The sequence below is a fragment of the Macrobrachium nipponense genome, chromosome 10, assembly GCF_015104395.2.
Source record: "Macrobrachium nipponense isolate FS-2020 chromosome 10, ASM1510439v2, whole genome shotgun sequence".
Taxonomy (NCBI): Eukaryota; Metazoa; Arthropoda; class Malacostraca; order Decapoda; family Palaemonidae; genus Macrobrachium; species Macrobrachium nipponense.
Genome location: NC_087204.1, coordinates 5,212,139 through 5,224,638, shown reverse-complemented (window position 1 = coordinate 5,224,638; position 12,500 = coordinate 5,212,139). Strand labels below are relative to the sequence as shown.

The following is a 12,500-nucleotide window of genomic DNA, read 5'->3' as shown; positions in this document are numbered from 1 at the left end:
GTTTTATATTCATCAGAAAAGAAATGGAATTTGAAATGCATAAAAGTAATTTCCTTTTGTGTTTCCCCGAGATTAAAGGTCGTTTTGGGTCTCAGACTTCAACTTTCTCTGGAAGCATGCTATTCATAGAAAAAATTTAGGGAAACTTTTCAAACGTTTGCTTATTTTTTCTGGATATACTTAATATTTACTCAAAATAATAATAAAAAAATAATAGATATGTGGACACCAGGTTGGGAAGTTGGGTACGGTTGCCATAAGGTCTTGTCGACAAACTTGTTCTGATTTTTAGTTAACTTTTTTCTTTTTTTTAGTGGATTGTGGATGGTTACACGTAGCCACCGGTGAGAGAGAGAGAGAGAGAGAGAGAGAGAGAGAGAGAGAGAGAGAGAGAGAGAGGTTTAACTTCATTGTAAATTTTTAATTGATGTTGTTGCTGCTTTATTATTATTATTATTATTATTTTTTTTTTTTTTTCTTTTTTTTGCTCTATCACAGTCCTCCAATTCGACTGGGTGGTATTTATAGTGTGGGGTTCCGGGTTGCATCCTGCCTCCTTAGGAGTCCATCACTTTTCTTACTATGTGTGCCGTTTCTAGGATCACACTCTTCTGCATGAGGCCCGGAGCTACTTCAGCCTCTAGTTTTTCTAGATTCCTTTTCAGGATCTTGGGATCGTGTCTAGTGCTCCTATGATTATGGGTATGATTTCCACTGGCATATCCCATATCCTTCTTATTTCTATTTTCAGATCTTGATACTTATCCATTTTTTCCCTCTCTTTCTCTTCAACTCTGGTGTCCCATGGTATTGCGACATCAATGAGTGATACTTTCTTCTTGACTTTATCAATCAACGTCACGTCTGGTCTGTTTGCACGTATCACCCTATCCGTCCTGATACCATAGTCACAGAGGATCTTTGCCTGATCGTTTTCTATCACTCCTTCAGGTTGGTGCTCGTACCACTTATTACTGCAAGGTAGCTGATGTTTCTTGCACAGGCTCCAGTGGAGGGCTTTTGCCACTGAATCATGCCTCTTTTTGTACTGGTTCTGTGCAAGTGCCGGGCATTCGCTTGCTATGTGGTTTATGGTTTCATTTTTCGTATTGCACTTCCTACATATGGGAGAGATGTTATTTCCATCTATCGTTCTTTGAACATATCTGGTTCTTAGGGCCTGATCTTGTGCCGCTGTTATCATTCCTTCAGTTTCCTTCTTTAGCTCTCCCCTCTGTAGCCATTGCCATGTGTCATCGCTGGCTAGTTCTTTAGTCTGTCTCATGTATTGTCCGTGCATTGGTTTGTTGTGCCAGTCCTCTGTTCTGTCTGTCTTTCTCCTGTCTCTGTATATTTCTGGGTCTTCGTCTACTTTTATTAGTCCTTCTTCCCATGCACTCTTGAGCCACTCGTCTTCACTGGTTTTCAGATATTGCCCAGTGCTCTGTTCTCGGTGTTGACGCAGTCCTCTATACTTTGTAGTCCTCCCCCTCCTTCCTTTCGTGTTATGTATAGTCTGTCCGTATTTGCTCTTGGGTGTAGTGCTTTGTGTATTGTCATATGTTTCCTGGTTTTCTGATCTATGCTGCGGAGTTCTGCCTTCGTCCATTCCACTATTCCTGCGCTGTATCTGATTACTGGCACTGCCCATGTGTTTATGGCTTTGATCATATTTCCGGCGTTGAGTTTTGACTTGAGTATCACCTTGAGTCTATGCATATATTCTTTCCTGATCATGTCCTTCATCTCTTGGTGTTTTATATCCCCTCCTTCCATTATTCCCAGATATTTGTATCCTGTCTCATCTATGTGTTTGATGTTGCTCCCATCTGTGCAAGTGCCGGGCATTCGCTTGCTATGTGGTTTATGGTTTCATTTTTCGTATTGCACTTCCTACATATGGGAGAGATGTTATTTCCATCTATCGTTCTTTGAACATATCTGGTTCTTACGGCCTGATCTTGTGCCGCTGTTATCATTCCTTCAGTTTCCTTCTTTAGCTCTCCCCTCTGTAGCCATTGCCATGTGTCATCGCTGGCTAGTTCTTTAGTCTGTCTCATGTATTGTCTGTGCATTGGTTTGTTGTGCCAGTCCTCTGTTCTGTCTGTCTTTCTCCTGTCTCTGTATATTTCTGGGTCTTCGTCTACTTTTATTAGTCCTTCTTCCCATGCACTCTTGAGCCACTCGTCTTCACTGGTTTTCAGATATTGCCCCAGTGCTCTGTTCTCGGTGTTGACGCAGTCCTCTATACTTAGTAGTCCTCTCCCTCCTTCCTTTCGTGTTATGTATAGTCTGTCCGTATTTGCTCTTGGGTGTAGTGCTTTGTGTATTGTCATATGTTTCCTGGTTTTCTGATCTATGCTGCGGAGTTCTGCCTTCGTCATTCCACCTATTCCTGCGCTGTATCTGATTACTGGCACTGCCCATGTGTTTATGGCTTTGATCATATTTCCTCCATTGAGTTTTGACTTGAGTATTGCCTTGAGTCTATGCATATATTCTTTCCTGATCGTGTCCTTCATCTCTTGGTGTTTTATATCCCCTCCTTCCATTATTCCCAGGTATTTGTATCCTGTCTCATCTATGTGTTTGATGTTGCTCCCATCTGGTAGCTTTATCCCTTCAGTTCTCGTTACTTTGCCTTTTTGTATGTTGACTAAGGCGCATTTTTCTATTCCAAACTCCATCCTGATGTCCCCAGATACAATCCTTACAGTCTAAATTAGGGTATCTATTTCCTTGATGCTCTTACCATACAGCTTGATGTCATCCATGAACATCAGATGGTTGATTCTGTTGCCTCTTTTCTTGAGTTGGTACCCGGCATCCATCTTCTGTAGTACTTTTGTCTGGAATCATGGCTACTAAGAAGAGTAGTGGGGACAGTGAGTCGCCCTGGAAGATCCCTCTCCTGATATTAACCTCTGCTAGTCTTATTCCAGAGCTTGTAAGTATTGTATTCCAGTTGCGCATTGTATTTTTGAGGAAGCTGATGGTGTTTTCCTCTGCCCCATATATTTTCAGGCATTCTATTAGCCATGTGTGTGGTATCATGTCGAAGGCTTTCTTATAGTCTATCCATGCCATGCTTAGGTTGGTTTTCCTTCTCCTACTGTTCTTCATTACCATTTTATCTATCAGGAGCTGGTCTTTTGTGCCCCTACACTTCCTTCTGCAGCCTTTCACCATGCACCCAAATGGATGACCACAGGAAGAACATTCTTAGTACAAAAAGACAAGAGTAAGGGAAATATAGCCAGTAACTACAGGCCTATCACCTGCCTACCAATAATGTGGAAGTTACTAACAGGTATCATCAGTGAAAGGCTATACAATTACCTGATGATACCTGGTAGTAACTTCCACATTATTGGTAGGCAGGTGATAGGCCTGTAGTTACTGGCTATATTTCCCTTACTCTTGTCTTTTTGTACTAAGAATGTTCTTCCTGTGGTCATCCATTTGGGTGCATGGTGATTTGAGATACAATGCTGGAGTTGTTCTGCTATTCGTGGGTGTAGGGCCTTGAAGTTTTTGAGCCAGTATCCATGGTCTTCATCGGGACCTGGGGCTTTCCAGTTTGGCATTTTCTTTAGTTGGTGTCTGACTGTGTCTGTCGTGATGTCTGTGAATCTTTGTTTTATTCTCCCTGTTTCTTCTTCCTTGACTTCCTGGAGCCATGTTGCATGTTTGTTGTGTGATACCGGATTACTCCATATGTTTTCCCAGAGTCTCTTACTTGGTTCGGTTTCAGGAATTTCTGGAGGTTGTCTTCCCCTCTTAGTTGGCTGTATAGTCTTTTCTGGTTGGTTCCGAATAGTTTGTTCTGTTGGTATCCCTTATTCCTGTTCATGTACCGTTGGATCTTATGTGCTTTGGCCTTAAGCCTCTGTTTTACATCTTCTATTGTGTTGTTTAGTCCCCTCTCTTGTACTTTGTATTTCTCGTTGAGTTCCTCCCTTGTTTTCTTGCTTCTTAGCCTTTTTTCTGCCATCTCTTTCAGTTTACTCAAGTCAGATCTCATCACCATGATTTGCTTTTCCAGGCGCCTTTTCCAAGGAGGTTGCTGTTTTGGTTTTGTTGGGTTGGTTGTGCTGGTGGTGTTGGTGTTCGAATCCCCATCAGTTCTGCTACTAATCTTGCTCCTGCATGCATATACCAAGTTATTTGTTTCTGTGATACTGGTGGTGTGTATTATGCCCATTATTTCATTGACCTCACTTGTTTTCTCCCTTAATTTCTTGGTGTTGTAGGCTTTCATGGAGGGGATCTTTGTTCTCTCTGTATCTGGCTCCATCCATTGTCTAATCTTTTCTACCCATTCCGTCCTCTCTGTTACTTCGTCGGTGTTTCTTCGTGTGTCGTTGTTTGATACCTCATCCTCCCTGTCGTCTTCTGTGGCATCGTCTCTCAGTTCGTCTTCGTGTAATTCGTTGTCGTGTGACATTTCCCTTTCCAGTTCTTCTCTTTCTGTTGGGGAGAGCCAGTTGTTTTTCTTTATGTTCCTTACTTGGTCTGCCAGCCTCTGCTCTGTTTGGGGGTGTTATTCCTCTCATTTCCAGATGTTGACCAATCTTCTTCTATATCCTCTCTCCGTCGGGTTGCTTCTGAGTATTCCAGCATCTCCATATTTCCTTATTTTCTTCTCTCTTTGTCCATTTCTTCCTTTTTTTTGTCCGCCCTCTGTAGCTCCTCTCATTCAGATGTTGACCAATCTTCTTCTATACCTCTCTCCGTCGGGTTGCTTCTGATGTTTGCTCTCCATATTTCCTTATTTTCTTCTCTTGTCCATCTTCTTCCTTTTTGCCTCTTCCTGCTTTTTCTTTCTTTCTTTCCCTCCCCTTCCCTTCTCCTTCCTTTTTTTTTTTTCCTTTTTCCTTCCTCTTTTTTTTTTTCCCTTTCTTTTCTTTCTTTTCCCTTTTTTTTATTTCTCTTTTCTTTTCTCTTTTTTTCATTCTCTCTTCTTCCTCCTTATCTTCTTTCTCTTTTCTTTCCTCTCGTCTTTTCTTTTCTCCTTCTTTACCTTTATCTTTCTCTTTTTTCTTTCCTCCTCTTTTTTTTTTTTTGATCCTCTCCGTCGGGTTGCTTCTGATGTAGCATCTCATATTTCCTTATTTTCTTCTCTTGTCCATTTCTTCCTTTTTGCCTCTGTAGCTCCTCTCATTCCAGATGTTGACCAATTTCTTCTATATCCTCTCTCCGTCGGTTTGCTTCTGATGTTGCATCTCCATATTTCCTATTTTCTTCTCTTGTCCATTTCTTCCTTTTTGCCTCTGTAGCTCCTCTCATTCCAGATGTTGACCAATCTTCTTCTATATCCTCTCTCCGTCGGGTTGCTTCTGATGTGCTCTCATATCCTTATTTTCTTCTGTCCATTTCTCCTTTTTGCCTCTGTAGCTCCAATCTCAGGCTGTTGATTACTTTCGTTGTGGTGATCAGTTGCTGGATGACGACCTCCAAGTACCTGACCGTCTTCCCCTTCAATTGGGTTGAATACCTGGTTGCCGGACGAAGCTCCTTCATTTCTTTCATCCATTGCTGAGTTTTTTTTAACCCATAGCTGGACCCTACCCCATCAGGGATAGGTACTCATTTACAGCTGAGTAGACTGAGGAAATTATGGTAAAGATCCTTTCCCAAGGAATCAACGCCGAGGAGAGCGGTCACCCATCCAACGACTGACCAGCCCCAATGTTGCTTAACTTGACTTAAGTCCATTAAGGACCTAACCCACTCCTCCACGGCGCCACACTTATTATTATTATTATTATTATTATTTTATTATATTATTATTATTTTTAATTTTTAATTATTATTATGGTATTATTATTATTATTTTAATATTATTATGGTAGTAGTATTTAAAAATATAACCAATTCTTATGGAAAAACCCCGTTCAAATGATTTTAATGAAAAACATGTTAGAATGTAGAATGAGATATATAGACCATAATATCAATACATGAAAGTAAAAGTAAATATATTAAATTCCTTATTACTTTCACAGTTATGGCAATGTCGTGAAAAAAAGTCATACCAAGAAATTTAATATAATATAATAAATAAAGCTTAGTTTTTTTATGAGTGGTTCAGTCATATCGTTTGTGTCTGTGTGTGAAATACGATATAATTATAGCATGAAGGAAGGAGATGCAATGTTAATCACGATATACAATGAGGATATACATAGATCTAATTACAATTAGAACTATGTATATCCTCATGAATATACATAATTATGGTATTCCATGAAGACTTACGAAGTAATTACGATTAGTGACTATTTTCACAAACAGTTCGCTTAGAATTAGGGCACTAACCCAAACAAACTTTAATCACACACACACACATATATATATATATATATATATATATATATATATATATATATATATATATATATATATATATATATATATATATATATATATAGCATAATGTGTGACTGCATATGCTTATGTACGAGACAATTCGAAATCATTTATAGCTACTTTGGGAGTAGAGAGAAACTGATATCGATCTTAGCCGACAGCGTGGAACATTTTTCTATTTTTGTCAAATCGACAATTAATGCTATTTTTCTGGTGTCAAACAGACTGGCTTCTTAAATGACAGCTGCTTTTATGGTCGCGTAATATGACACGAAACATCGCTAGAAAAAAAAAAAAAAAAAGTTAAAATTCTTTTTTTTTTTTTTTTTTTTTCTTTCTTTTTTGTGCTGACGAGGGAATTCCTTAACAGCAGCCTGGACCGATTCCCAAGAGCGGAGGGAAGGAAGATGGCCAGAGAGAGATGTAAAACTGTGAGTCATAGATCTCAAACGGAAACTAAACCCATCTGCCAAAATGAATTCCTAATGGCAGATATCCGATCGAATCCTGAAGGATGGAAAATTAATAAATGCAGAGGAATTTTGGTGAATGGAAAATCTAATGTCAAAATGCCATGCTGCTGATGACTCTTCCCTGTAAATGGTCTTGTGACAAAAAAAATATTGTGGATAATTTAAAGTGTTTGTTTGTTAGTTTGTGTATGAGTGACAAATGTAATCTCAATATCCTTCAGAACTAGAGATTTATTTTCTTTTTTGTAGATTGTGGGTGCTTAGTAAACATATATATATATATATATATATATATATATATATATATATATATATATATATATATATATATATATACAGCAAAATTAGATGTATCTCTCTGCGTTCAGGGCTAGAGATAAAATACCCAATACCATCTCGTTTGCTCGGTCGAGTAATCGCTGAGTAAAGATATACCAAATGAGAAGAGGGCGGATTATGGGTATAATGCCCCGCTTGGTATGCCCCATTAAACAACTCTTTTTGCTCGCCCCCTAATATATAAGACTTTTTTCTGAAGGCATTAAACATCTCATTACTTACAACAAGTGTAGTATTCATATACAAATATTGTTCTTTAGATAGAAACCAAATATGGGAGGGTAAAGATGTATGTATGATGTCTGTTGTATGTATGTATGGTATGTATGTATGATGTATGTATGTATTTATTGTATATATTTAATATTTATTAATATTATTATTATTATTATTATTATTTATTATTATTATTATTATTATTATTATTATTATTATTATCATCTTACCTTAACCCTGCAACTAAATGACAAATTTTTTGTATAACATTATTCGTCTGAGGTTGTACTGTACATGTGAATCTGAATTTATGATAAACTAAATCAACTCTTTCATTAAGTCTTATGATAGGTGTCTCTCTCCCCCTCTCTTTCTCTCTATCTAATGATTACTAAGCACCCACGGTCTACAAGAAAAAAAATAAATATAAAATCTCTAGTTCACAAGGATATTGAGATTACCTTTGGCACTCGTACCCAAACACACAAACAAGCACTTTAAATTATCAACAATATTTTTAGCCACAAGACCATTTAGAGGGGAAGTTTCACTCTGCTTTCTTCCGCCCTCCAGCCCTTCCCCGCCCCCCTCCCCACCACTCTCTTTCATGCTTTTGAAGTTTTTGGCCTTCCCTCCATCTACCAATTTTGGTGATCTTCATGTTTTGTAGAGTCGGTAAAGATGTCGAAGTCGACGAGAAGGAAACATAAACGAAAAAGGGAGCAGTCATTCGGGACTTCGTATCATGTCGTTTGGGGATGAAAATGAAATAAGGGATCCATAAAAAAAAAGGAAGTACAAGTCGTATCCCATTCCAGTTGATCCCGACAGACGCAGTTCTGTTCTTGAGACACGCCCCTTTCTGTCCTTGACACGCCCCCTTACATGACCATATTCGTCCACCAAGAAAGGACTTTATGGTAGTACCCCACCAGGAGCCGAGGTCGGCCTTTTATCACGGAGTACAGAAATATATATATATATATATATATATATATATATATATATATATATATATATATATATATATATATATATATATATATATATATATATAAGACAAGATCCACGAAGGACAGAGAGACGATGGACTTCTGCAAAACCTTTCGTCGACGTCTTGTCCATTATTTAGCAAGTATAGGACACGAAGTCGACAGGCCTTGCAGAACCCCGTCGTTTCTCTTGCCTTCGTCGGTTTTGTGTCTATTCATTTATTGATCACGTTCCATATTTCTGTGATGCAGTTATACATACATCACATATGTATATAATGGTTTGCTACTTCCATAGACGCCACGTAAAATTTAGTAATTTATCTCTCACTCTAGTTTACTTAAAAGGAAAAAGAACGTGACTGAAAAAGCAGAGCGGAGTCATTAAGGAACCTGAAAGCCAAATATTGTAAGTCGTGTCAGCGTTCGTTTAGTCAACAAGAGATACGAGGAAGGTCGACTATAGCAAAGGCTAAGTAGGGTTAAGTAAACTCTGGTTTGTTTGAAGTTCTGCTTCTATAGCTACGGACTGATCTGGGTGTATTGACATACACGCAAGAGACAAAAGTAAAACGCAAACAAAATTCGACGGTGTATTACAGACACTGTTTATTCTGAATGGAAAATGTGTATACAGAGAATTACGTTTTTGAGTTCCGGATATAATTTCAAATGTGCTTCATGGAATACGCAACGTTTTGCATGAATTAATAACTATGGAGATAGATATAGTGATAAACTTTTGGCATACATGCCAAGCACTGGGGCAACTAAGGTCATTTAGCCCTAAAACGGAAATTGACGGTGGAAATGTTTGAAAAGTGTAACAGGAGGAAACCTCAAAGCAGTTGCACTATGAGTCGTTACGAGAGGGTGGACAGCAAGATGGAAGAGAGAGAATATGAATAGAGGTACAGTAAAAGGAATGAAAGGCGGCTGGAGCTAGGGGAATCTTAAGTAATGCCTACATTGCAATATTTTCCTTATTATCAAACTCCTATTTCGGAGGAACTACTGTTTAAGGAATAATCAAATCTCATTTCCGTACCTGCGTCAGGATTCCCAACTTCATTACGTGACCCCTACTATATTCTGAAAAAATTATTATGAGGAATGAGAATAAAACGCGTTACAATACAAAAATAATCTTAGTGTGAAAATTAATTATGAAAATTACACTCAACTGATAGATTATCCATTGTTTTCTCCTCCTTTTTCAATTTTCGTACTTGGTCTTAATTGAAAAAACCTCCAAGTAGCATTGTATCGTTATTTCTTAATTTTTTCCTTTTTTTGCGTCTTTGTTCATTAAGCATTATCATTAGCAGACACGATTATTCCACTAATTAACACCGCCAATACTTTACATATAATTTCGGTAATGATATTCGAACCACTTTCCGCTCATTATCTTAACGTCATTAGTGCCTGAATGATCCAGTTTCACCATCTCATTGGATAGTGACAACTTATATGCAAGATAACACGGGGTATTCGAAGCGAGCTATTTTAATAAACGAAATAAGATACCCTTTTCCACAAATATGATTAAGACCTTAGATGCTTCCAACAATGAAATTAGGACGCTAGGTTTTGGCCCACGTGTGATTGTATGGTTGTGTCGACATTACTGATGAAGGAGGGAAAACCGCATCTCATGTAACTTGGTGGATTTAATTGACTATCGAGGGATTAAGGAGAAATCTACTTCGATTGGAGATTGGGATTTATCTGGTCGTTAATGATCTGAAGTAAGCCACCTCATGAATACATCGGCCACATTCCAAGAAATTCGCCTATCTAAAGGTGAGTTTACACTAGGTTTCACCCCACGCTGCATGTGTAAGACTCATCACCAACTACTCCCAAATTCTTGTTAGCCCCGCCTACTGGACTGCTCTTTAGGGTCAGTCAGTGGTGCAGCGTGACTCTTGATGAGCAGTCCAGTAGGCGGGGCTAACAAGAATTTGGGAAGAGTTGGTGACGAGTCTTACGCATGCAGTGTGGGGTGAAGCCTAGTGTAAACTCACTTTTAGATACCCTGCGTTATATCTGAGCGGACTTGACGGATGGGTGTGTAACTTGTTTTTCTCCATAGCTCCCCGGAGTTAAGAAACAAAGAATAGATTTTTTTTACCTCTGAACCATCACTTAGGGAAAGTAAGCTATTCTCTTTTACTGTAAGCCTCCATCTTTGTTTTCCTTAAAGGTGGGTTTACATTAGGCTTCACCCTACGCATGCAGCGTGTGGTGAAGCCTAGTGTAAACTCACCTTAAGGACCACTCTCGTTTATGCCTCTCCTTCTGAAAGAGAAACAGCTGTCTTGATTTCACCTAAAGCAACATGAAACGGTAGTGGATAAGACAAATAAATGGATGCAATGAAACCCATACAAAATATATATTAAAAAGATATCATAATAAAAAGAAATGGAAGACTTGCAGTTGCAGATTGCCAGAATTATTTTTTGTTTTCCCTTTTGTTCAACATAGCGCTTTCTGCTCTCCTTTGACTGGTCCACTGAATTATGCAGCTGGACGAGAACTACCAAGAAGGATATGCAAACAACATGCAAGTAAAGCTAGTTTTATTTTCTTTGTTTTACTTACTCCCCCATCCAACCTCCCTCTGTAAATGCACGCAGTTTTCTTTGAGGTTGCCTGAGAGAGAAGAGAGAGAGAGGAGAGAGAGAGAGAGGCCCTGGTCGCAAATGTATGCTTGTAGAAATATAATATAATGAGAGAGAGAGAGAGAGAGAGAGAGAGAGAGAGAGAGAGAGAGAGAGAGAGGCGTTCGCAATTGTATGCTTTTAAAAATATAACGAGAGAGATATGCTTTTAGAAATGTAATGAGAGGAGAGAGAGAGAGAGAGAGAGAGAGAGAGAGAGAGAGAGAGAGAGAGAATATTAATTCGTTCCCATTCCCTGATTTGAGCTGAGTTACCCCGAGGGTATTTCACAACTGATATCTGTATTTACAGAGGCAAATGAAGATCCTTTCCCTCACATATGGTTAGACGACTCCAAGATTTTTTGTCCTTTCAGATTTTTCTCTGTTCTAATTTTTTGAATTTTATTTTATACATTTGTTAAAAATTCCTGAAAGCTGTTCAAGAAATATTTTCATTCATTCTTCATTTAAGCCTCCAGCTCATTTTTATAAGCCGTATTTCCGACTTTATCTCAGTTATAGCTATAATTTAAAAGCCAGGGTTACCATATCAGAAGATTTACTGAGAATTAGTGTGGTTGTTGCTGAAGGATAGAAAAAGTGGGTCTAAGATTCCCCCTTATTTACCCAAAGCCTACGGGCAACGGATGGGGGCATTTCCCGTTTGAAGTAGACTTGTGATGCCTAAGGAGATGACGTCATTAACCCGATTTGAAACGAAGCACGAACAGTTAGATATCTAGTGAGCGTAAGCCTGAAGAAAGGGCGATTATGTTTAAAAAGTTTGAATTCTTTTGATTTAATTTTTTTTTATGGTAAAATGAATGGTGAACAACACTGAAAAGTAGGAGTTGAGTGAGGGGATTTGGGTATTTTATAAAGTTTAGAAAGCTTTGGAGAAGAAGAATTTTCTAAATAACCGTTGGTTTATAAACGAATAATATTTGAATGCTCTACCATTTAAATATCTTTGTATTAATGCATGTATTTATATTCATCTGCATCTCACTACATTAATATAGCCCATTTTTCTCTTCCCTTATCACAGTCTTAGTCCTAAATACATTCGATACAGGTTCAGTTTTGTAATGATTTTCTGTACTTTTCCTACAGCTAGGCACAGCTACTTGCAACTTAGGAAGCTACCATAGAAACTAATAACTGATGCATATAGAAGAAAAAGTTTTACCAGACCACTGAGCTGATGAACAGCTCTTCTAGGGCTGGCCCGCAGGACTAGATTTTGATTTACGTGGCTGGGTACCAATTGATTTCTTAGCGACGGGACCTACTACAGCTTTTTGTGGGAACAATCTTAAAAAATTGATCAGCAGTCACGCATGCGTTGGAATTGACATGGCTCTTAAAACTAATAGAACTTGTGGCTATTCCTTTTGTTATATAGTCCTCAGTCAGAAAAATAATGAATGATTGCAT

General features: G+C 38.3%; 1 protein-coding gene across 1 annotated transcript in view; it reads left to right on the top strand.

Annotated features, from left to right (window-relative positions):
- LOC135224268 (uncharacterized) overlaps positions 1-12,500 on the top strand; it is a 118,233-nt gene that overhangs the window by 31,255 nt on the left and 74,478 nt on the right. The gene's annotated exons all lie outside the window — the stretch shown is intronic.